Source organism: Rattus rattus, chromosome 14, assembly GCF_011064425.1.
Source record: "Rattus rattus isolate New Zealand chromosome 14, Rrattus_CSIRO_v1, whole genome shotgun sequence".
Lineage (NCBI taxonomy): Eukaryota > Metazoa > Chordata > Mammalia > Rodentia > Muridae > Rattus > Rattus rattus.
The window spans coordinates 33,719,180-33,746,489 of record NC_046167.1 but is presented as its reverse complement, the minus strand read 5'-3'; the positions used below and the strand labels follow the sequence as shown (position 1 = coordinate 33,746,489).

Sequence of the window (27,310 nt, the reverse complement as noted above, 5' to 3'; positions counted from 1 at the left end):
GGTTCTAGGGGTTTCAGAGGAGAAGAATTTTAGTATATGTTTGAGAGACTGTTCTTGTGATATATTGGTGAAAAATGTGGCTGCTTTTTGTCATTGTTCAAAGAATCTGCCTGAGGCTAAGGTGAAGAGATTTAGATTAATTGCTTTGAAAAAGTAAATCTCAAAACAGCCTGGTGTAAATTCTGTTGTGTGGGTGCTAAAGTTCATTCTTATAAAGAACACTTTAATGTAAAGGAACAAAGAGAAAAAGGAAAAATATAAAATATACGGTTTAAATATTAAAGGGGTATCAGTAAATAGAATGGAGCAAATCCTATGTTCAAGTTGGTAACAGATTAAGGGAGTGGGACTTTGTTAGCAAGATTCCACCCAGTTAAATTTAAGTTCAGGCATGATGGTACACACATGAGACAGAGGCAAGTAGATCTCTGAACTCAAGGCCAGCCTGGGACAGAGCAAATCCTCGGTGAAGAAAAGCTTAAATCCAGATGTGGTGGTACACAATTTTTTTTTTTTTTTTAGAATTTTTTTTTTATTAACTTGAGTATTTCTTATTTACATTTCGAATGTTATTCCCTTTCCCGGTTTCCGGGCAAACATCCCCCTAGCCCCTCCCCCTCCCCATCTATATGGGTGTTCCCCTCCCCATCCTCCCCCGATTACCGCCCTCCCCCCAACAATTACGTTCACTTGGAGTTCAGTCTTGGCAGGAGCAAGGGCTTCCCCTTCCGCTGGTGCTCTTACTGGGCCATTCATTGCTACCTATGAGGTTGGAGCCCAGGGTCAGTCCATGTATACACTTTGGGTAGTTAGTGGCTTAGTCCCTGGAAGCTCTGGTTGGTTGGCATTGTTTTTCATATGGGGTCTCGAACCCCTTCAAGCTCTTTCAGTCCTTTCTCTGATTCCTTCAACGGGGGTCCCGTTCTCAGTTCAGTGGTTTGCTGCTGGCATTCGCCTCTGTATTTGCTGTATTCTTGCTGTGTCTCTCAGGAGCGATCTATATCCGGTTCCTGTTGGTCTGCACTTCTTTGCTTCATCCATCTTGTCTAATTGGGTGGCTGTATATGTATGGGCCACATGTGGGACAGGTCCTGAATGGGTGTTCCTTAATCTTTGCCTCCCTATTCCCTGCCAAGGGTATTCTTGTTCCCCTTTTAAAGAAGGAGTGAAGCATTCACATTTTGATCATCAGTCTTGAGTTTCATGTGTTCTAGGCATCTAGGGTAATTCAAGCATTTGGGCTAATAGCCACTTATCAAAGAGTGAATACCATGTGTGTTTTTCTGTGATTGGGTTACCTCAGTCAGGATACTTTCCAGTTCCATCCATTTGCCTATGAATTTCATAAAGTCATTGTTTTTGATAGCTGAGTAGCATTCCATTGTGTAGATGTACCACATTTTCTGTATCCATTCCTCTGTTAAAGGGCATCTGGGTTCTTTCCAGCTTCTGGCCATTATAAATAAGGCTGCTATGAGCATAGTGGAGCATGTGTCTTTGTTATATGTTGGGGCATCTTTTGGGTATATGCCTAAGAGAGGTATAGCTGGGTCCTCAGGTAGTTCAATGTCCAATTTTCTGAGGAACCTCCAGACTGAATTCCAGAATGGTTGTACCAGTCTGCAATCCCACCAACAATGGAGGAGTGTTCCTCTTTCTCCACATCCTCGCCAGCATTTGCCATCACCTGAGTTTTTTATCTTAGCCATTCTCACTGGTGTGAGATGAAATCTCAGGGTTGTTTTGATTTGCATTTCCCTTATGACTAAAGATGTTGAACATTTCTTTAGGTGTTTCTCAGCCATTTGACATTCCTCAGCTGTGAATTCTTTGTTTAGCTCTGAACCACATTTTTAATAGGGTTATTTGACTCCCTGCAGTCTAACTTCTTGAGTTCTTTGTATATTTTGGATATAAGCCCTCTATCTGTTGTAGGATTGGTAAAGATCTTTTCCCAATCTGTTGGTTGCCATTTTGTCCTAACCACAGTGTCCTTTGCTTTACAGAAGCTTTGCAGTTTTATGAGATCCCAATTGTTCGATTCTTGATCTTAGAGCATAAACCATTGGTGTTTTGTTCAGGAAATTTTCTCCAGTGCCCATGTGTTCGAGTTTCTTCCCCACATTTTCTTCTATTAGTTTGAGTGTATCTGGTTTGATGTGGAGGTCCTTGATCCACTTGGACTTAAGCTTTGGGTGGTACACACTTTTAACCCCAGGAGACAGAACCATGAAGATCTCTGAGTTCAAGGTCAATCTACAGAGCAAGTTGCAGGACAGCCAATTTTCGGCAGTGAGGAAGTTGAAAACAGAAAGCTGGTAATAGAACAAAGGGTGAGGAATGTTCTAGACCTGTCAAGCAGCAGAACTCAGCAGCTTTAGCCATGTAGCTTTGGCTTTAGAGTCAAGAATGGAAGGGACTACTGGGACAATTGGTGCTGGTTAGCTGGAGATAAATTAGCAGTGTTTAAGAAGAGACAAACCTCATTAAGGTGAAATCTGGGAACTGTTTTCTGAGTGTACAAGGAGATAGTCAAGGTTGTACCTCATGTTGCGGCTGGACTTGGTAATGTGTAAGATTCACCAAGGTAGTACTTGTTTTGAAGGAATGAAGGGGTCATGGAGAGCAGCTGAGGCTTGGTACTCTAAGAGGTCAGGGAAGGCCTTTCATGAAGATGCAGCCTCAGTTGTAGTTGGCAGTCTATGACTGAAGGGGTCATGCAAAGAAGTTGAGAATTGGCACAATGAGGAGAGACTATGAGAGGTTATTGGTAAACCCTATTTGTAGATGAAGACCCTAAGCATATTAGAAATGTCAGTACCATGGGATGATCACCAAGAACAGCAGAAGCAGTGATGTAGAGTCAATCAGAACCTCAAGTGCTAGAGAGGGAAGATCTGGTGATGTGACACTAGCCCTTTGGAGGAGTCCAGAAGATTATAAATGGATTCTAGAACAAGAACGTGTGAAGCTGAAGTTGACTTGGAGACCCTAAGATAGTAAAGATGCCAGAGCCATGTGATACCTGATGAGGCAAGCTCATGATAGGGAATGGAACCAGTCTAGGAAAAAGAAGTTTGTTGCAGTCACCAGAGATGGAAAAGGAGCTGGAGATCTGACAAACGCGTTGACATAAGAAGGTGAAGATGCAGAACTTGGAATTTGGCCAGTTTGTTTCTGTCTTGCTTTGGGGATTAGACTTAAGTGATTAGATGAATCTTAGAAGAGACTTTGAACTTTGGACTTTTAACATTGTTGAGAATGCTATAGACTATGGGGATTTTGGAAGTTGGATTAAATGTACGTTTTTTAATGCTATGGCTAGTTATGGCCCCCATAGACTCATGTGTTTTAACAAGCCTATAGGGACCAGAGAGTGGAATATGATGGTGTATATATGCTTGGCACAGGGAGTGGAACTCTTTGGAGGTGTGGCCTTGTTAGAGTAGGTATGGCTCTGTTGGAATAAGTATGTCACTATGGGCATTGACTTTAATACCCTAGTCCTGGCAGCCAGACAGTCTTCTCTTAGAGGTCTTCAAATGAAGATGTAGACCTCTCAGCTCCTCCTGCACCATGCCTTCCTGCATGTTGCCATGCTCCTGCCTTGATGATATTGGACTGAATCTCTGATCCTATAAGCCAGCCCCAATTAAATGTTGTCCTTATAACAGTTGGCTTGGTCATGGTGTCTGTTTACTCAGTAAAACCCTAAGACACCTGTGTATACATAATCAGCAGAGAGTAATGAGTTCCTCTCTACCCATAACAGGATGTGATAGGGCAGCTCTCTAGTCAGTAAGCACAACTTCTGTAAGGTCAAGAGTACAATGGCTGCACTATGCCCAGAAGGCATGCCCACCCTACTGCTGGATTTCCTAGATTTTACAACTTGTCTGGCCCCGAAGAGGATATTCTATTTACTATGACTGATAAGCTGGCCTTAGAATAAAGCTTTTCTTGTCTTGGATAGACAGACTCCATAGAGCTCCAAGATAGGTGCCCATCTTCTATTTCACTTTCTAGATTTTATTTGTTTAAAGACAGCCTATCTATTCTGAAGTCTGTATGGAGTGTGGGTGGGCACATTTTCTCATTATGTAAGCCAGTTTGAGTTACGCTCCTATATTTCAAATGAGATTTTAATTAGTAGGACTGGTAACGAGGTTTAATGGTAGACTGCTTACCTAGTATATAAATCTTGCTTCAATATACAGCACCTCCACAGAAACTTCTCATAAGTGTAATATTTTACTTGTGTTGCTTTGGGAATCTGTCCCCTCCGCCATGTCCCATTTATCTCTACTTGATGACCTGGACTGACTGCATCATGGGGCAGCCTTGTTATCTGGAGTGGTGGCACTGTGAGGATATGGGATGATAGAGGAGGACTTGGGGATGTTCCCCATTCCCACAGGACTAGATGCTTCCTTCCCATACTTGGCAGCATTCTTGTCTTGTTATTCGAACCCTAGAAATAAAAAAATTTCTTGTTGTTCTGTTTATTCCTTTAGTTTTATCTGTAATGTTGAAAGTTGCCTCTTATTTAAAATCTCTTCATTTGAAAGATCAGTTAATTTTTTTTCTTTCAGGAATTGACTGATAGTGCCTACCTTCTGTTTCACTTTCTAGATTTTATTTGCTTAAATAACCCTGGACTCTAACTGCAACAACTTTCAGGGCAGAAGTGGGAATTTAATCAGTAAGGGTTCAAGGACTTTTTGCTTACTGGCTGACTTTGAATGAGGTCAAATTAAGAATATTACTGTAAATATTTTAGACTTTTTGAGACTTGCAGTATGTTGCAGGCAAAAATTATGACATTTCTGTATAAATGAGCATCTCTATGTGTCAATAAAACTTTATTTACAAAATAAGTGATGAGCCAGATTTGATTCCAAGCCCATCATTTGTTTCCTTTGAAGTACTTCATTTTCTTTACTATCTGCTGCTGTAAGATTTTAATTTTTTTGGACAGTTTCAGATAATAGTGCTTTTTGAAGAAGTTTTTTTGTTTTTTTTGTATTTTTTTTAACAAGAGAACTCTTCCACATGGTAAAGCCATTCTGAGATGAGTTTTGTGTTGAATATAGTATGGAAGAATAATTTTTTTTCTCTAACAGATGAGATGATGCAGCAATCACCAGGAGGGGGCTTTCACCCTTGGCTGTCCCTTCCACACTCCCTCTTGAGCTGGGGATTGATCTCTAAGGTTTAGAGGAAGGCTCTCTATATAAAAAGCTGCTCACTGCTTTGTGTTTAGGCAGGATAAGAATTATGAAGGTAAGATGATGCTAGCGTGAGCCTCTAGTCACTGATACAGCTCAGGGTCTACTGTAAAGCTATATGATTCTAAGAGGTACCCTGGACATTTCCTGGCCAAAATCTGCTTCTCTCTAAGGCTTTCCCGTAGGGCTGATTCCACAGATATGGTAGAATTGTGATATGTGCTGTGTGTGGAATCTGACAATGTCTATCTCTGCTATTACTCTTCACTTGCTGGTAAGCTCTGAGGACATGTGGTGGTATAAACTGTATAAGCCAGTGTACTGTACAGCATGAATTAGGGATCTTTCACAGGCACTCACTGGGAACTGAGTTTAATTTTGAAACAATTCATAGTCATCATTTTAATATTTACAAGGCCTCAGGCACCTCCACAATTTGTTCGACCTGGCACCAGAGCCAGCTTACTATAGATCACCCTGTGGTCTGCATAGCGTTCCTGTGCAGGGCTTCTAGCTTTAACAGAAGTGGCCGTGTGGCTCTCTCCAGGAAAAAGCCAAGAATGAAGAGGTTCAGGCCAGGTTTGGGACTTCTGCACTATCCTGCTTGAGCAGGCAGGGGTGACTACTACTCAAGTTTCTCAGGGAGATTGGCTTAGCCAGAGTTTTCCCTCCACTCCCCACTTTCCCGATTCTATAAGCATCATAGAGCCGCCTCATTTAAGTCAAGGGAAGCAGAGAACAGGTATCTAGGGAACTGGCCTGTTCAAATTCTGCTTTCTGCAACGGGGGCATCCAACTTAAACACAAATGGGCAGTCTTTCACTCTACTCTCCCAGGACAGAGATATTAATCATATCCCCTCCTCCCCGCATTCTTAGCCTTGCTTCTGATGGCTTTGGGGTTTGTTCTGTTCACATGGCTTTCTCTCACAATCTCCACTTGCTTACCCATCAAAATAAGCAGCATCTTTTGTTACAGACTTTGTGAGGTCTGTGGTAAATCCAAGGGTAATTCTGCCTCCTGAACTCCTGCATGTTTCAGTGGTCAGCGTCTTTTGAGGGGCCGCTGAGGTACATGCTGCTCGAGTCCAGCTTGAGTGTTCTGTTCCTCACTTAGTGGCTTGGGATTGATCTGTCCAAGATCTTCCCAGGTGACTCTGCTTTGCCATGGGTTTGTGTATAACTACAGTTAGTAACCTAAAATAGTCATAATTCTTATAATTCCACAGACATGCTATGGGTTACCCTGGCTGCCACTGACCCCAAGATATTGTTAGAAACTTGATCTTTAGTAGCTGGGAAAAGAGGGGAACATTTAAAACTACACGCAGTTTCTAGTCTCCAAGGGTAAGGACACAAATTTACCTCAGAGGCAAATAGTTGCTTTCGGTCTGGGAAAACCACTTGAGTTTACCATTTATTTACAAAAATGTAAATCAAACATTCACTCACTGTTCTAGAGGGAAAAGTAAAGTTAGCATAAACCCAAACACAGATGTTTTAGACTGAGAGGTTAAGCGTTCTACTTATAACATAATTTTTTGAGAAGGACTGAGGCAAAAACTCTTTTCTGAGACACATGGTTGTCTGGCAGAGAGAATGAATGTTCTAGAATTTCCAAGCCTGTCCAGTTTTAGGGACACTTCTCCACAAGTCATTTCCAAGCCTAATAGCTTTGTATGCATAACTGTACTTGGAGCCATTTTCCAGAATGCCAGCACCTGGGGAATGGGGCAAGAAAAGCCTTAGTAGAAGCACAATTACCTGACTTGGTTTTCAGGAGTAATCCACCAGAAGACGAGGTTCAGCTATTAACTCTCTTCTGAGGTAGAGTTAAGAAATAACATTTCCAATGTCAGTGTTGAAAATATTGAATTCAGACTCAGAAATACTGAAGGAGGAGAAGGACCTGGGCCCTGGAACACAGGGTCTAAAGTTAGATATTCCTGAATCCTGAGGGCAGCTGCTTCCTGGGAGAAATACAGGGCATGGAAGGAGGAGGAAGTCACATGTTCTGGAGGCTAATCTGAGAAAGCTGTGGAGACCAATGCTAAAGATTCCTGAAGACAGCCTGGAGACTGGACACCTCAGGTCTCAGTGTTTCTGCTACAAGATTGCACCTTGTCTCCTTAAGAGTTAAATTTTGGTTGAAATATTTTCCAAATTTCACTTTAGTCTTTCTTGAGACACAAAGACATAAGTGGGGAATATGTGACCAGCTAAGTGCAAAAGAGATATGAGGGTTCAGGACTAAGGCCAATTGTCAGGGGCAAGGACCCCTTGCAGGGTGAGATTTGTCTATCTGCTAACACAAGAGTGGAGCGGAGAAACAAGAGGGTTCAAGCCATGTGTAAAGGGTACAAGTTATATGTGGTGAAGATGGGTTAAATTCAAGACTAACAATGATTTTAAAGCTATGGCATATATATTGGGGTAACAAGTGAAATAGAATTGCCATGATTGGCTACATATTAGAGAGAATTTGTGAATAAAAATTAGATATGAACTCCCCACCATAAAGATCAGGCTCCCGAGGAAAGAGTTTTGTTTCATTAAAAGGATAAGTTCATTCAAATCTTCATGATAAATGAATATATCAAAGTTGTGTTATCAGAAAGTGTAATGCTACATGTGTACACTGCAGACTGTAGATCACAAGTAATTTCATTGTTTGAAATTCTATTTCATTTTATGCCCATTTTAATCGCATTTTTTACCCACTTTTTATTAGTATCTCATGGCATATATACAAAACCCTAAACAGAAGAAAATCATTCAAGTTCAAGCAACCTAGGGAACCTAGTAAGTACAGGAGGCCGCCAAAGGAAATTAGCTCTCTTACAAGTTACTTGAGAGCTCCAAAAAGTCATAATGAGATGACAAGGAACCAGCTCTTCCTTGTCCCTTCAGAGTTCTCTAAGACCAGCAGATTGACCAAGGCTATTTGCAAGGTGGGCCACCTTGATTTTCACCAAAGTAAGCATCCATGTGCAGAAAATAGAAAATTTAAGAAGATAAGAACAAAGAACAAATTCTGGCTCGGTGAAAACTTGAGCTGATATTTACTACGTCAGAGAGCTGGGTTAAGGATCATATTGAATGAGTGTAAGACAACTAGCAACTCGGTCTAGAAGAAATATGGCTTATATGAATGGTGGTCATCAACTGCTTAACAAAAGAATGTTATTTCTTCTGTTCAAAGGGCTTTGTGTATCCATTTGCTTTTTACTATTTCTGAAATAGGTTTTGAATGTAGTTGTAGCTGGCCTTGAACTCAATATGTAGCCGAGGATCACTTTGAACACCTGATCTTCCAGGTTTTACTTCCTGAATCTTGAGATTAAAGGCATGCCCCATTATGCCTGATTTATACTGTGCCGGAAATCAAGCTTGGCTTTGTACATGTTCGACAAGCTCTAGCCTCTTTATTATTAAACCAAACAGGCATGCTACTTCAACATTGTGAAATTTATTAGTTCCTACAATGATACTGTTCATTGTAAAAATTATAATATTACATTGGAAGGTTTGTGTGATATTGTTCGTAAGTTCAAACATTGCATACTAAAAGGTTCATGATCTTTACTGAAGCGATTTTTATGCTTCAATATCTCCTTTGGCCAAAACATTGTTTATTTTGACTATGGAATTTTAACAGTTCCTTTATCTCATTAAGGCATACAAAGGGGTCACATTATAATTTCCACTTAGAATATGCTATGGACTACTTGGTATCATACAGTGTTTCCTGACTGTTCAATTTTTCCCTGCTTGCATAATTTCCTTGGGAAAATCTACTGGTATGTAATTATCTTTCGACCACATTTTTTGGAGTGGATATTTCAGAGAGTTTTACCAGAATTTTCCTATTCATCTCCTGTGTTTCTTTCATGCAACTGAGACCACAAAAAACACACAAGTGAACAGCTGATCTGGGGCTACGCAGTGAGTCACCTACATAGTCAAGGGGAGCTTAGGCTTTGAATTCCCACTCGGGGCATATTGAGTTTTCCAGAAAGACTGCTCTATCTCTTGTAGCCATAGATATTTGGGGGATATAGAGTGACATGTCAAAACTCTTTACAGAGAAGTTTCTATAATGCCATGACATGTGTTAGAATTCAGGAATACTTGAGAACTGATGACAGTATAAATTAGAGTGCATTTCACTGTGATTGGATCTTTTTTCCCCAGTCAGAATAGGATGTATTTAGCATTAATATTTAGTCATCTTTATAATCCAGGTACATCATTTCATGCAAGGCCCTAACACCTGAATGAAATTATGATACAAAGAAAACATTGTCAAAAAAGAAATGCTATAGATTTTTAAAAAGAGGTCTGCTTTCAGAAATAATAACATCCAACATATCAAACACAAATAGATTATTTTCTTGAAGACTACTGTACTTAAAAGTCTTAGAAGCCTTATGCTGCTACAGGAAAAATAAAACTTGGTGTGTGGTGTGGCTGTCTTCTCTAAAGTTGTTGGTCAGAGGGTACTCAAACACCCCTCCCAAACAATACTGACTATTGACTGCCCATCAGACCTTTCTGGTAAGACCTTATTACTGAAGACATCATACAGATTGGTCATACAACATGGAAAAATTAAGTTGCCACTGATTAGGAAGTTGCCTCCCTGTTAGATAACTCTCATACTACTGGAAGGTTATGAAGGCAGCTGGGAGTAATCATTAAGTTTCACCCAGCAATGAAAAATGTGTTCTAAAATAATGACCAGTGTGGCAAGATATGTCCACAGGTGCAATAGTAGCTTAACTATTATGCAGAAAACCAGCCACTTTCTGATTGCATTTAAGGACTGTTCCATAGGAGGAAATATGTCTACTTGGACAGGAAGTTGTAGTTGGTGATCACATAAACATTGGTTATGAACCGACTTTCTTACTTTTGTTGTGGTTTGCCCTGGAGTTCTCTCTATTTTGATGATAATTCTGCTACCCCAAGGACGGCTGCCTAGTCTCATACTCAGGACTCAGGTGACCTTATCAGACCCTTCTCCCATGGAGACATGGCATAGAAAAGGTAGAAGAGATGAGGGAGTTGAGAGCTGGAAATAGGATAGTGTAGTGGTGGATCTGCCCAATCTAGGTGCCAGCTTGTATTCATATTAATTGAGTTGCCTTTTCTTTGTGCTGGCCCATTCAGGTTGGAGAGGTTACTGCAACATACTTTGATGAATGTTTTGATATTCTATTACAATATCAACTTAGCCTCTTGATTCATATCTTTTTACTTGTAATTTACTGCACCTCTCAGAGCTTATTAGAGAAGTTTCTTTGTGTGTGAAAGGTTGTTAATGTAGAAACTCACAAGTGACCATTATTGTCTTCCTCGTGAGGCAATGCAGAAAAAGGCTTAATTTATTCATTAAACCTTGCTGAAAGAGAAAGAGAGAGGGAGGGAGGGAGAGAGAGAGAGGAAGGGAGAAAGTGAATGAGGGAGGGACATGTTTTAGTGACATTGTTGATTCATCTTATTTTACTTGTGTATGGTAAAAGGTAGAAGGGAAAGCTCCTGTCATGAGACAAATGGGACCAATTATCTTCTAAATCTGTAAATACTTCTGCAGATGATATTTGAAGCAAATTCAGTTGGTAGACATACTCTCATCAGTTTACACTCACCTCCTTATATGGTCCAATTTATCCTTTAACACATGAGCAAGAATACAATAATAAGTACTATTATTAAGTGATTTCTCCATCTTCAGCAGTCTCTGTCTTCATTCTGTATTTGATGAACTGGTTCCTTTTAAATTAAAAAGTGGTGGAAGTTGTTTCTAATAAAACTCAAGCAGCCCCAGCATTTCCTATTTTACCCAGGATTTGCAGGACAAGGTATCCAAAGCCAATATGAATTCAATGCTTTAAAAGCTTTGGATACTTCTGGTTTCTGCCTGCTCCCAAAGCTGAAAGCTGTTCCCTAGTAGCACTGACACACCTGAGAACACAGGAAAGAACAACTCTTCTGCTCTGCACAACATGCCTGGTAGTCTCAGGACAGACGAAGTCAGGAGCAGTCTGAGACAGGACACTTCCGGTTTCTGCCTGTGCCCAAAGCTGAAAGTCAGTCTCCAGGAGTGCTGACACACCTGAAAGCAGAGGTAAGACCAACTCTTCTGCTCCAAGCGACCTGCCTTGAGACTTTAGGACACAAAAGCCCAGGAGCAGCTCTCTCTTCCCAGATCCAGCTGAAAGAAAACAGGTCTACAGGAATGCTGGCAAACAGGCCTACTGGAGAGTCAAGCCACTGTTGGAGACAAGCTAACACCAGAGACAACCTCATGGCAAGAGGCAAGCACAGAAACCTATTCAACAGAAAACAAGGCTACTTGATGTGCTCAGAGTCATGTTCTTCCACCAGAACAAACCAGAAAAGCAAGATTTGGATTTAAAGTCACATCTCATGATGATGATAGAAGATTTTAAGCAAACAATAAATTAATCCCTTAAAGAAATACAGGACAAAACCAGTAAACAACTAGAAGCCCTTAAAGAGAAAACACAAATATCCCTTAAAGAATTAAAGGAAAGCATAACCAAACATGTGAAGGAATTGAACAAAACCATCCAGGATCTAAAAATGGAAATAGAAACAAGAAAGAAATCACAAAGGGAGACAACCATGGTGATAGAAAACCTGGGAAAGAGATCTGGAGACATAGACCTAATCATCACCAACAGGATACAAGAGATAGAAGAGAGACTCTCAGGGACATAAGACACCACAGCAAACATTGACAGAACAGTCAAATATAATGTAAAAGGCAAAAAGCTCCTAACCCAAAACATCTATGAAATCCAGGACACAATGAGAAGATCAAACCTAAGAATACTAGGTCTAGAAGAGAGCGAGGACTCAAAACTTAAAGGGCCAGTAAATATCTTCAACAAAAGTTCAAAAAAAAAAAAACTTCCCTAATCTAAAGAAAGAAATGCCCATGAACATACAAGAAGCCTACAGGACACCAAATAGATTGGACCAGAAAAGATATTCCTCCTGTCACATAATAGTCAACACATCAAATACACAAAACAAAGAAATAATACTAAAAGAAGTAAGGGAGAAAGATCAAGTAACATATAAAGGCAGAACTATGAGAATTACACTAGAATTCTCACCAGCAACTATGAAATCCAGAAGACCCTACAAATGTCATACAAAGCCTAAGAGAAAACAAATGGCAGCCCAGGCTACAAAATTCAGTAAAACTCTCAATTACCATAGATGGAGAAACCAAGACACTCCATGACAAAACCAAATTTACACAATATCTTTCCACAAATCCAGCCCTACAAAGGATGATAGATGGAAAACTCCAACACAAAGAGGGAAAATACATCCTAGAAAAAGCAAGAAATGAATCTAATTGCAGCAAACCCAAAAGAAGAAAGTCACACAAACATAATTCCACTTCTAACAACAAAAATAACAGGAAACAACAATAACTATTCCTAAGTATTTCTTAATGTCAATGAACTCAATTCCCCAATAAAAAGACATAGACTAACAGATTAGATAAGTAAAAAGGACCCAGCCTTTTGCTGCATACAGGAAACACATCTCAGTGACAAAGACAGACAGTACCTCAGAGTAAAAGGCTGGAAAATAATTTTCCAAGCAAATGGTCACAATAAAAAAGCTGGAGTGGCCATTCTAATATCAAATAAAATCGATTTTCTACCAAAAGTTATCAAAAAAGATAAGGAAGGACACTTCATATTCATCAAAGGAATAATCCACCAAAATTAACTATCTACCTTGAATATCTATGCTCCAAATGCAAGTGTACCTACATTCATAAAAGAAACTTTACTAAAGCTAAAAGCACATGCTGCACCTCACACAATAAAAGTGGGAGATTTCAACACCCCAATCTCATCAATGGACAGATCATGGAAACAGAAATTAAACAGAGACATAGAGAAACTAACAGAAGTTATGAAACAAATGGATTTACAGATTAAGTATAGAACATTTGATTCTAAGAAAAAGGATATACCTTCTTCTTAGAACCTAATGGCATCTTCTCCAAAATTAATCATATAATCAGTCACAAAACAGCTTCAACAGATTCAAGAAGATTGAAATAATCCCATGCATCCTATCAGATCATTACGAACTAAGGCTAGTCTTCAATAACAACAAAAAAGACAGAAAGCCCACATATATATGGAAGTTGAACAATGCTCTACTCAAAGATAAAATGGTCAAAGAAGGAATAAAGAAGGAAATTAAAGACGTTTTAGAATTTAATGAAAAGGAAGGCACAACATAGCAAAGTTATAGGACACAATGAAAACAATGCTAAGAGGAAAACTCATAGCTCTGAGTGCCTCCAAAAAGAAATTGGAGCGAGCATATATTAGCATCTTGACAGCACATGTACATGGTCTAGAACAAAGAGAAGCAAAAACACCCAAGAGGATTAGATGGCAGGAGATAATCAAACTCAATGCTGAAATCAACCAAGTAGAAACAAAAACGACTACACTAAAAAAAAAAAAAAAATCAACAAAAGCGGGAGCTGGTTCTTTGAGAAAATCAACAAGATAGACAAACCCTTAGCCAGATGAACCAGAGGGCACAGGTCTGCTTTCAAGTTAACAAAATCAGGATTGAAAAGGAAGTCATAACAACAGAATCTGAGGAAATTAAAAAAAATCATCAGATCCTACTACAAAAGCCTATATTCAACAAAACTGGAAAATCTGGAAGAAATTGGACAACTTTCTAGACAGATACAAGGTACCAAGGCTAAATCAGGATCAGAAGAACCACATAAAGAATCCCTTAACTACAAAAGATATAGAAGCAGTTATTAAAAGTCTTCCAACCAAGATAAAGCTCAGGACCAGATGTGGTTAGTGCAGAATTCTATCAGATTTTCATTGAAGACCTCATACCAATACTGTTCAAATTACTCCAAAAGATAGGTACAGAAAGAGTATGACCCAATTTCTTCTATGATTCCATAATTATGCATATACCTAAATTCACACAAAGAACCTACAAAGACACGAAACTTCAGACCAATTTCCCTCACGAATATTAATGCAAAAATACTCAATAAATTCAGCAAACCGAATCCAAGAACATACCAAAACAATCATAACCATGATCAAGAGGGCTCCTTAACAGGAATGCAAGGATGGTCAATATACAGAAATCCATCAACGTAATACACTACATAAACAAACTCAAGGAAAAAAAGCACATGATCATTTCATTAGACACCAAGAAAGTATTTGATAAAATTCAACACCCCTTCATGTTAAAACTCTTGGAAAGATCACGAATTCAAGGTCCATACATAAACATAGTAAAAGCAATGTATAACAAACGAATCATCATACCGAAACCCCAGGGAGCATCAGGTAAATGGCTAAAGAATAAATATAAGAGGTACAAAATGAGGAAATGACAAGGAAACTGAACCCATGAAACTTCGATGCTATGGTTGCCTAAGCAAGACAACAATCAATGTGCCCATGTGGACTGGGGACATTTTATATTCTTCCACCTTCCCAACTGGATGAAAGGCTATAGGTAGTCAATGGATCCTGAGAGATGGGAATCAGTTTTCCCCAGGAATAAGCCCCCTAACATATTGTCCAATTTCAAGTCATATTGGCTTTAAGTGCATACACACACACACACACACACACACACACACAGAGAGAGAGAGAGAGAGAGAGAGAGAGAGAGAGAGAGAGAGAGAGAGAGAGAGAGATTGAGAATGCATAAGAACACTAAATCGGATTAGTAGGTTGTATGTATGTTTCTAAAATTATTTTATATATATGTATATGAAAAATAATAAAGAAAAAAGGCTTTGAATTTCAAAAGAAATCTGGGGTCTGGGATTAGAAAGCATGTAAATAATGTATCTATGTATTAAAATGTAAAAACATTTAAAAAATAAAAATTTAAAGCTAAATGTATAAATACCTTAAAATTTTTCCTGCAAAGAAATCATAGTTTAAAAGTATTTATGATGATGAAAGTAAAAAGCCCAGCCAAGGCATCAAATTTCTCTTATCATTCTGCATTACCGTGAGCTAAAACAGGACCTGAGACTCTGATATAAGAAACTCTACACAAAGTTATGCAAGATCGACTCTGCTCTATGCAAGCTTATGCCTAACACATGACTGCCAAGAAATGTACTGTCAATCATCTCGTTCTAGGAATATGGGGTGCCTTGAGTCAGTAATAAGTTGATATGCTGGAGATGTGCTTTTGATGCTGGAGCACTGCTCTGGATCAGGCACCAAGATAGCAGAAAGCAGCCTGGTGAGTGTGGCAGCACAGAGTGGATGTTGGTGGTTTCCTGTTCTACAGTTAAAACCTAACCCGCCAGCTGCTTCCCTAGGTCCACACTGCTAAACTGTGGAACTTCGCAATCTCTGGGCTAGAGTGTAGACTGAGGATTTCCACTCGGCTTACATTCTATCACTTACATTGTTTCTTTGGTTACTTGGGTCATGCTCATTTGTTCCACCTTATCTCTGCCCTTGCACTGTAAACGGTATTTTGGTTGATGCAGTTTTGATTCTTCATGTTTTTATTTTGCTGAACTTAGAAGATGAAGATGGCATTTTTACTCTTATCTAATATTGAACATTTCCAGAACTGAAATTGAGGAAACTGAAACTCACAGGGGGTTCATTCTCAAATCTGAACTACACTGTGCAATTGTATTCACCTTGTGAAAATTGGTGACATGAACAGGACAGATAACTGTAGGCAGTTATTAAACAGTGACATGGGTTGACATGTGAGAAGTGAACAAAGGCATGGGTGAGTTCTCCAAATTGCTCAGTAGAAGTGTTGGAACGGGCAGCTTAAAGTGGAGGACTTGTCCAAAGTTAACCAGTGATAACCGCTTAATCAGTCAGACTCTTGCAAAGTCAGTCCCTGTCCCCTTGCCCTCAATTCCTGAAAGCACTGAAAACTCTTATAATTTTTCTAATCATTTTAAACCACTTATCTCTTTTAACCAAGGGTCCTGAGGGAAAAATCCTACCGACTCCTGGGATTTAATAAAATTTTCTGATAACCTTAATATTCTTTGTCATAGCTGGGAAATGTGTTCTATCTGTTCCATCCAAGTAGAACCATAAAAGAGTCAGAAAGCAGTTGTTAGTCCATTTTCTACCAGGTTAGAAATAAAGTGTCATCAGAGAAGCTTCCTCTGGTAGCAGATGGAAATATAGACATCCATAGCCAGGCATTAGACAGACATAAGGCACACACACATACACACACACACACACACACACACACACATACACACACACACACACATACAAACACAAACAAATTATATATACATATATATGTATGTAATATTATATATAATATAATATATATTCATACACAGAGAGAGAGAAGGACAGAGAGAGAGAGAGAGAGAGAGAGAGAGAGAGAGACAGAGACAGAGAGACAGAGAGAGAGAGTCTAAATGTGAGGTTGGGAGGTTTTCCTCCTTCTCAAAATCTTACTCTTGGGACTATTTTCCTCCTGTTTAGTGGGTGTGTCCAACTTCTATATGATAGTTTTGCTTCATCTTATAATATTTTATTTTGTCATAGTTGTTATCTCTTAGAAGCCTGTTCTTTTCTAATGAGAGACAGGAAGAGAAGCAGATCTGGGTGAGGGGAGGGAGGGAAGCAGGGACTATGAGGAAGGAGGAGAAACTATAATCAGGCCATATTCTATTCCTTTTTTTAAAAGGAAGTAAAGTATCTACTACAAGATAAAGCTATCAAATAAGAACGTATGATGCATGGTGGGCTTTTGATTGATTGTGTCTCATGAAAGAAGTATAAGGCGAAGGTAAAATATACTATTTCATAATATAAACCTTTGCAAATCCATCCTCAATTGCAAAAATTGACTAATCAGTTAAATTCTCCGAGAAGCCAAAAGCAAAGAAAGAAATCAAGTAGTAAAGAAAGATAGATCAAACCAAGTATGTCCAGAAAAACAATGCCATGTGGGTCTCATATTTCCTACTCTCAGGTACTTTCTGTAGGTGTGTTCATTTAATTTGTCAAGCACCCTCATTCACATGCAATAACATGTTTCATACCAACATGTAGCTCATTGCTTTTCTGCTCCCTATACACTGTATGATAAGGACAAGTTCCCTTTAATGCCTAGCCCATATCTGCATTGTGAGATGCTGCCTGTCCCCCTACATCTGATGTTTAAAGTTTTCAGAGCACTCTTGGGAAAGTTGTCTTTCACAGTATATGCAAAGTTTTAATCTCTTCCTTGGCTTCTCTCAGGAATGCAGCAAATTTTCTTACAATCTTGGTAACTAAAAGCTAATTTGACCTTGGGAAGTCTGGAGGTCTGAACCCATTTAATATGATGAATATATTTCTCTGTAACTACTAAGCACCTTAGTGGGAAGACCAAATAAGTCCTTTAGGCTGGTGACAATACTGTCAGAGAACAATGGTGCTAGAGCAGTGCCTTACCATTCATGGAAGAGGGCTTATTTACATGCCAAAGAGCAGAAAGAGAGCTAGAAATACAAGGCTAGACATTTTGACAGGGTTGAAGACTTGGTTTGAGAGAAAAGGAAATAGATTTAGGATACGTTACCACTTTATTTGTTTAGATACTTTTTTTTATATGGGGCCTCACGCTATTGTTAAGGCTAGCCTGGGACTCAGATGATTATCCTGCTTTAGCACCTGAGTGGTAGGATGCTATGATGTCCAGCTGCTTGCCGCATTGGTATTCAAAACATGTATGAAAGACTGAAAGCAATAGCAGGAGATTTAAAAACTCTAGCCAAGCATGAGTTCAACTCAAAGGCCTTGGCAATCAGAATAGACATCAAAAGGAATTGCCTGAAATTTTGTGGTTAATGGTTTCTACTTACTTTAATTTATGTTGAACTCTGAACAATTTATTTTCTGTTTTCTCTAAATGAATGGGGAGGGAAATGTCTGTGTGTACATGCCCGTGTGTACATATGCTCCTTGCTATGAACTCATGAGACCATTCCTGACTTCGCTTTTGTGTGTTTGTTGTAAAACTTGTCAGAAACAGAAGCTAGAGTTGGAGGGAAGACTTCTTATAGCATTATGTTAAATCCCACCAAAGTGTGCTTTTCAGGTAAGAGTTGACAACGTATGACTGAGGAGATCATAACAGACATGTCAGTCAAATCTTAAATTGTTCTTGAGACAGCCTCATGTGCAAGCATGATTTTGTGTTCCTACCATGTGCCTTGTCTAAGTGGGAAATTTGAAAGAGGTGTTAGTGTGATGTACTTCATAGTAAAGAACCTGGAGTAATTAAGTGGTTGCATATGGAACTACTCTTTGGCGCAAGGTAGAAACAGAGGGTTTGTATATTGTTATACTAAAGGTGTCTGGTTGCCATACATATTTCAGCTCAATAAGTGATCTATCTGCAGCCATGACTTCAAATAGTAACTGTGGTATCTGTGTGGTGCACTGTAATCTTTCCCCATGATATCATGAGAACTACAAACCTAAAGAGAGAATTAGTCTCAGATTTCTTAAACTAGACATGAAATTCATGGTACAGCAGAGTTAACGCTAAACGAGTAATAAAAATGCTTTAGTCTATTTCCTATTGCCAACAGGACAACGTCATAAATCACAAAGAAGCTTACTTTCTCCAAGGTCAAAATGCTACATGTGGTGATGGGCTTCTTACCAGTAGAACCCAGAGGCTGCTGCTCAATAGAGAGTGCCCAGGAGTCTTAGCCAATTTGACTTTCACAGTGAACTCACTTTGTAGATAGTCATTCACTCAATAAAGGGTCCAAGTCACTTAAGGGTCCTGCCTGGTCTACCTCTTCATATATTTTGATGGACAATCCATTTAATATGATTTCTACAAAAAAAAGTTCATTCTCAACATATAGCTAGAAAAACCTACTTACAAAAGGTCATTGAGAATCTTCTTTATGAAAGAAATGATGCCATTGGCCTTGAAATAAGGAGCAGGCCACAGGCCTCCCAGCACCCCCTCAGTTATGAGTAATGGAGGATACATCTTGTCTAGACCAGATAAGAATTCCTCTCAAATCTCCTTTCAGCACATTCAGAGGAGCTAAGGAATGACAGCAGTGGTCGCATATCCACTAGACCTCATAGCTACAGTGGTAGGCTTCTGGAACGCCATGAGAAAGGTCTAGGGGAAAAGCACACTTAAAAATATATGCATGCTGCCTAACTATTTTTTGTCACATTAAATATTTTATGGAAACTTTGGTTTCAAAGAGAACTGATTTATGGAAATCAAAAACAAAACCAAATCATGTGTAATGTGAAAGGCAGATCCAAAGAATGGCTTTGGATGCCTTGATGTTTTGTTTGTTTGTTTATTTTATCTGTTATTGTAAGTTCTTGCCTCAGATGCCTGTGAAGCAAATAGAGTTTGCCTAACCTTGTCCTCTAAAGAGACTTTACCATCACACCCACGTCCTTCAGCTCAGAAGTAGAACTGAGGTCACTGTGCTCACTATTTTCTGAGTGTTTGATAATCTTCATTCTACCTATAACTGAGAGTTTTCCCCTGCTTCTTCTTTTTCATCGAAGATCCTCCTAATAATTGAATTAATGGCTTCCTTGCTGGTTTCACTAAAGAGTTTAAAAAATCCAAGTAAATACATGCATTTAAAGAGCAAAACTTGTGAAATTATCATATTCATATTTTTGAAAAACATTAATCCCTTCCTCCTTTTACTCTTTTTTTTTTTCTTTTCTTTTTTTTTGTAGCTGGGGACCGAACCCAGGGCCTTGCGCTTGCTAGGCAAGCACTCTACCACTGAGCTAAATCCCCAACCCCTACTCTTTTTATTTAAGTTACATGCTTTTCTTTTTTTTCTTTACAGATTTGTGTGGATCTTGTGTAACCTGAGAAACGGCTATAATCCTCATCCCAGGATTGAGGACCTATTTTTAAACGTTATCATATGAGAATTTCCAAATTGGTAGACTTTTGTTGATTATCAGAGCCAAGATCCTATTGTACAGAACAGGCAAGTTCAGATCAGCAGCATCCTCTGCAGTGCGGCTTGTTTCTGTCTGGAAATGGATCCACCAGATGGAGTACTTAGCACGATCAGCACCCCATTCCTCCCTAGTATGCCACCGTGTAGGGGAGAAAGCCACTAAAGTAAGTGGGGATGAATGATGAACTGGACAGGGGCTCCTTGTAGTAAAAGTTTTAGCACTTGCAGCCAGCCAGTAGGCACAGTTTAATTAAACCATTTTGAAATGGGCATAGATTTTGGTGCCTTGTAAATTGCCTGGGTGATCCCTTTGCTGCCACAGAGCAAAGTGGTGGGTGTTCTCACCACAAGTCACGTTTCCTACCTCCATCTGCTCTGCTAATTCCAGTGACTCCACACTTCAGTGACGTGAACGTGATTGCTTCTCAGATACTGTTGTTCATCCTGAAGGCCATGGAAACTTCCACAACTGCTCCCCCAAATCCATTTTCTTTCCATGTTTCCTGCCTCTGGCAAAGAATCTTACCTCTGTAAATAAATGAAGGAACGTGTTACCTAGGTGCAGGCCTACCATCTCATGTTTGTGTCGTTGCTGAAGTTCAGGAACATTAACTTTAAAGTAGATGCCGATAACAAAGACAGAGATGCGGCCACCTGTTTTCTGTCTTCAGGCCACGTCCATCATGTCATGGGAAACCATAGCTGGTTTCTTTTCTTTCCTTTTTTCCTGTAAAGTCCTGTTTCACCTCCTACTATATCCTCTGAAAGCTGCATGGCGTTTAGATAGAGTCACCAGGAAGTTCATCCCCCGAGCAACCTTCTGGCTGCAATAAACGTGTGCCTACAGACATTGCATAGATATTGCACATATAGTAGGTCTGTGAAAACATTTCCCTGCTGCATTTCCTTCCCATCTATGCACTCAATATCTGTAATAACATTTCATTTAATGTAAAGTAACTTACTTTCTGTGAGGCACAATTGGATACACACATTACACTTGACAACTACTGAACCATAAGCACACAAATCAACGGAGGCAAGGAAAGCTATTTTACCAGCCAACTTTATACAGTGTTGTGCAAATTAGGCAGACCTCCTGTGACAGAGAGTACATATTTGTAAATTTGCTAGCTGGTTTGGAAATGCAGTGCAGAATATCTCTCTTCCTCTGTGAGGCTAAGTCATTTATTTCAGCCAAACTCACAGAAATTTCATATTCTGGTTCTATATTAAGGCACATGGAGCAGTTCAGGTTGGTCCTTGGAATGAGAATAGTTTTGATTGGTGCCTAGGCTCTGTGTTAGATGGGTAAGTGTTGTTTTGCAACTTGCACATTTCTCCTCTGAAACCTGAAACAATCAAACCTACTCCAAACAAGCTGCTCTTTTTATATGAGAATAAGGAATAGTAAATTTGTACCATTATCAAGACCCTGGGTTTAAACCTTTTCAAAGAAGAATAACCTGGAGTTGGGGTGGGGGAAGAGAAGGAGGAGGAGAAAAAGAGAGAAAACAGGAGGAGTTAGAGTAGGGATAGTAGGAGGAGGAGGAGTAGAAGGAGGAGAAGGGTTTCCAGAAAGATGTAGAGAAGAAGGAAGATGTGAAAGAGAAGGGTCAGGAAGAGGATATCATGGATGGAAATGTAGAGAAGGAGAATGTAGGGAAGGAGAAGGAAGAAGGTCAGGGAGGATATAAGGGAGGTGGCAAAGCAGGAGGAGGAACAAGGGAACATCTGACTAGTGTCTGTGGTACCTAATCAGAATGTTGCTAATCAGAATGTTGCTAGGAAGCTTAATTTGGTCTCACAACCCATGCTCTTGCAGTAGCTTCTGAAATTCTAGGCTTTGGTTTCCTAATCTGGGTTCTAAAAAGAAATGACTTGAATTTTCCTTGTTGATTTAGTCACAGGGCATGGTGAGCAGAGTTCATCTAGAATATGTGGGAAGCAGTCACTTGCTGGAAATTCTTGTAATTTTCTTGGAAGATATTCCATTGCCACCCTTGAAATTTTATGGCACCATGCCTCTAGTGCTACAAAGTCTCAGTGTCACCCATTTCTCTCCCAGCTATTTTATTTTACCCATGCAGTCTCCTTCTTTTCCACTAAGCCAACTGAATTTCCCTCACTTTTCTTCAAGTCTATGCTGTGGTTTTACCATAGCACCTCCAAATCCTCATGGGGATCCTACTTCAGCTTCCATGATTTCCTTTTTCAGTCTATGGTCCAATTAAGAGTTTATCAATTAAAACAGAAGTTTGAATAATGTACTCCCGGCTAGGTGCCTGCCTCAGAGCCATTTTCTTATTCTTAGACCAAGAAGCTCACCAACATCTAAAAGGTTCTGTGAGCCTTTGTCCTGTTTTCCTGTTTCATTTCACAGCAAGTCAAAGACATTTACATCTATGTCAGCCCTGAGCTCCTATAATTTCTGGAACCTTGTTGAAGCATTGTCCCCACCCCCAAATATACTTCAACATTTATAATCAGATGAGAAGAATCTGAAATGTCTTTTTCCTTCCCTGGGTCATGGCAAGGCTTCCATAGTCTTTTGGAGAACCTCTTCTGAAATGTCTAAAACATGCCCAATATGTTATTGTTTGGATGTTAACTATGCCCAACCATCTTTCCTAAAATGTACATGTGTGAACTTCAGTTTCAGGCCAAAGTCCAGCTCCAAAAGTGCTGATGGTTTGAAATGCTTATAGCATAAAAAGTACTGGAATACTCTGTGACCTCTAAAATATTTAGCTTTGGATACAATTCCAGGTGTCAAGGTGAATTAGTCACTTGACAATGAGATATCCAGAGTTGGAAAATGTAGTTTATCAGACATCCAGGAGATTCAATACATCTTTGGAAAAGAGGAGGGTCAGAGTACAGTGAAATATCTGTTCTGTGGTGATTTCTGGCTGAGAAACCAGCAGCAGCAGCAGCAGACGCCTTCCCCAAGCCTGACATTGTTCTAGTATTTCCATTTTATTTTCATATTACTGGTACGGGTCAAGAGGTAATCACAGAAGATGCCATGTGGCATCAAGTAACCCACAGCGTCCCTAGACTCTGACAGCATCCCAGTATGTGAGATCTTGCTTCTTATGATGCTTACAAGTATCTTCCAAATACTTAACCAGTGCTGCTGCTGTCCTGGATATTATTAATTCCTTCTACTTCCACATCTAAACTTCAGAGAAAATAGAAAAAAATGATGATTGGACTTACTGATTTCAGTTTTGGTCAGACAGTTAGAATATTGGCAACTTTAAGCAGCAAAGATGAATTCTTTTACTAATACCAACAATAGTAGTTGATTCTTGTTACATTAGTTCTGAAGGAGGTCTGTCAAGTCCCTCTGGTATGTTGGCAACCCTCCTGTACCTTTTGTGTACTTGCTGTTTCTCCAGTCACAAAACCTACTTCACATATCTGTTTCCTGCTGGAATAAAACTGCCTTGTGGGTTCAGGTTCCTCACACTCTATCTGGATGTTTTTAAATAAATGGATAGATAGAATTTATAAAAGTACAGGTGAAGATATTGAGTGAAGGATATGAAACGAAACTTGTAAAACTGGGTTCTAATGACTGTAGTAGTCTTTTAACTAGAACAAATTCTCGGTACCTCCTTTGTATTGATGTAAAATAATTTCTAATAGCGAAAAATAAAATTATGAAGCTGGCATCACTATATGTACATTTTTCTGTTCTGTGAAAGATAAGAAATGAATTTAAACAATAAGCCCTGAAGCTAGAAAATTATTTGGAAAGAAAAGATAAATATGACACAGGATGTTAAACTAAAGTGTCTAAATGCCTGGACAGAAAATGTATCAAGGAAGCTCTATAATTCGCAAATAAACACATGAAAAGATGCTTCTCATTGAATATTATAAGTAAAATGACAATTAAAAATGAAATTATACTACTCACTCACTTTGTAAGTAATTGACTCTAGAACTCTGACAACATTGAACGATGGCAAAGATACAGGGTAACAGGAACAGAGATGTGATGCTTTGAAGTTTTTCTTATAAAACCAAATGTTTCACACCATAACAATCAATGTCCTTGATATTAACCTAAAAGAGTTGAAAACTTATGTCTGCTAACATCTGAATGCATATTTTTACAGAAGCTATACGTATACCTATCAAACTATGAAGAAACCAAGATGAAGCTCAGTGGGTGAACATATAAGTCATCTGTAGCTCCTTTAAACAATAGAATATTGGCAACACACGCAAAACTGAGTGCAAGCAATGCAAAGATATGCAATACTTATACACTTTTAGTCGTCCTCATGTATCACTGAGAAGTCCATTTAAAGACAATCATCAAATGCTTGAAACCAATCATATATACTAATATGTCCCCTATGTACACATATATGATATAGTTTGCTTCATAAATTTGGGACAGTAAGATTAACATGACTAATAATGATCAAATAGAAAGTCAACATCGATTTCTTTTCTTCCCTTTCCATTTCTTAAGCACAGTACCATGCCCATCCATGTAATGACCCAGATTACTACTAAATGACTGTAGATAGGCAACTTGCACAGAATGGATACATTGGACAATGAGGCAATATACATTGTAACAGGATGAACTATGGTGACTAGGTTATATTATGAAGAGTAGCAGGGTGTTGGTTGTCTCTGGAATTTTCTTTTTAATAATTTTGCACTATACTTGACAGGGTAAATGATCCCACAGAAAATGAGAACATAGATGGGCAAAGGCTACATCTCTATTTAGAAGTAAAAGGGGCCCATTTTAAATGGTCAGAGACTGTAGAATTACAAGTAAATAAAGACTATATTTCTTCCATCAGTTTCAGCATTTCAAGACTCATATTGAGGTCTTTGATAAGTTTAGAGTTTATTTGAGAGCAAGGTGGCAGATATAGATCTAAAGTCCTCAATCTTAGATGAAAAGCATCCGTCAATTAAGATAGAGAAAACCCATCTACAGGGATGAGTTCCCTGATAGTTTATTTGAACTTGACTGGTCAATCCTAAACATACATACATAAAGACAACACTAGGTGGACCTGGCAGGTTTCATTTATATAAACAAATGTATTTGAGTCTTTCAGCCTCATTCCCATGCCTAATTTCTTATGTAAACCTGGCTAAACTAGTTTAGCAAGAGCCGGGCCACAGCCAGACTTCTCCGCTGCATCGACATTTTTCCTCCACGGCATTAATGTCCCACAGATTCAGCTTTATGGGATCTTGGGCCATGGAAAGTGTAGAGAAGCTTTCTGCTGTAATGTCACATGAATGGTCTACGGTCCAGCCCTCAGAAGCCTTCGTTGCATCTGAAGCCTCATTCACTATTCATATTCAGGCAGCATTCTGCTTTTCTGAGCTCCCTCTAAAAATCACTTATTTAGCTTCACATAAGAGCATTCTAGATGTGTTCTAGCCTGCCCCTTCAAACTCTTCCAGCCTCTTTCCAAAAACAGTTAAAGGGACTCCTGGTTTACTTTCTACTGCTGTGGTAAGTGCTGTGACCAAAGCAACTTGGGGAAGGGTGCCATTTATTTCATTTTTATAGTTTACATTTCATTACAAAGGCAACATGGAGGCAGCGAATGGAGCAAAGGCCATGGAGGAATCTGATTATCTGTTTGCTCCCAATCTGTTGCTCAATCTGTTTACTTATACAACCCAGGACCAGCTTTCCAGAGGTGACACCACTCATAGTGGGCTGGACTCTCCTACACCAACTATTAATCAAAAATACTCTACACACTTGCCTATTGGGTGGCATAACAAAGGCATTTTCACAATGGCTGTCCACACTTTCCCTATGATGATGGCTCAAAATACCTGATACTTCAAGCCAAAATAAACCCTTAAGTGGAAATTTTCAGGTCACAGTGAGGAATAGCTGACTATATATATTATAATAATTATATATTTCAAAATAATACAGTAATAATGTGCTTACTAACATTTTGTAAATTCTTTAAAAACTCATGCAGGCTTATAATACATTTTGATCACAGTCATTCCCTAATTCTTCGTGGATCCACCCCTCACCAGTACACCCTTATTTTATGGCCCATATATGTTAGGTGCGGTGCCATCAATGATAATAGTTGACTGGAAGTAGAATGTACAGTGTCACTGTGTGAAGAGGGGGACACAGTATGACTCTCAGCAGCAGCTTATTTAGCATCGTTTTTCCAAACACACACTGCTCTCCATGAAGCCAGTCTGACCACAGTTCCTTTTTTCCTTTAAGAGTATCAGAATTGATATAGTTCTAGTTAGGATGGATTGCTACATATAGTCAAAGGTTAAAATTTTGTTTTCAAATTTTTCAATGCCACATGTTAAATATACTGTACATGCAATTTAAGAAGAATACTAGCATAGCTTTTTTTTTTTCTTTTGGGAAAAAAAATCATAGAATCATGTGTGCTAGAATACTTACACTCTTAAGGGAAAATGTTGGGACAAATAGTTTATGACATTGATTTTACACTGTCAGTATCATTTCTAAATGTGATACTGAATGCACAAAAGGAAAAGAAAGTTAAGTTAGACTTGAACAAGACTTAAAGTACAAGGCATCATTGGGCCTTGTCAAGAAAGCAAAAGGAAAGTAGTTTAGAATAGAAAGTCCTGGTTGGGGATTTGGCTCAGTGGTAGAGCGCTTGCCTAGGAAGCGCAAGGTCCTGGGTTCGATCCCCAGCCCCAACAAAAAAAAAAAAAAAAAAAAAAGAAAGTCCTTTTCTAGAATACAAAAATAACATTTCTAAATTGCCAACAACAACATCATCACAAAGATTCAGTTTCAAAAGTGGGTAAAGCAAGCTGCATGTGGCGGTGCACAGAAGTATTCCAAGCACCATGGAGGCCAATGCAGGAAAATCAAGAGTTTGAAATCATCCAGGACAAGGTAATGAGACTCTGCCTCAGAAGAAAGGAACACACAGAAGTTGAGAAGTAACGCTTTTTCATAGGAGCTACTCAAGTGGCCAATAGGCACATGAAAAAGTGTCCAATGTCATTTGCTACCAGATAAATGC

The 27,310-nt window shown here is 39.1% G+C and overlaps 1 long non-coding RNA gene and 1 other non-coding gene across 2 annotated transcripts in view; one reads left to right on the top strand and one right to left on the bottom strand.

The window, feature by feature from the left end:
* Positions 1 to 20,789, bottom strand: part of LOC116883720 — a 177,548-nt gene extending 156,759 nt beyond the window's left edge. Inside the window, exon 1 of the long non-coding RNA XR_004385778.1 lies at positions 20,629 to 20,789. This is a non-coding gene — a long non-coding RNA (uncharacterized LOC116883720). The remainder of the gene's footprint in view (positions 1 to 20,628) is intronic.
* A 6,117-nt stretch (positions 20,790 to 26,906) lies between these two features.
* Trnap-agg lies at positions 26,907 to 26,981 on the top strand. Its single transcript has one exon. It is a non-coding gene; the product is annotated as a tRNA-Pro (tRNA).
* The last annotated feature ends 329 nt before the right edge of the window (positions 26,982 to 27,310 follow it).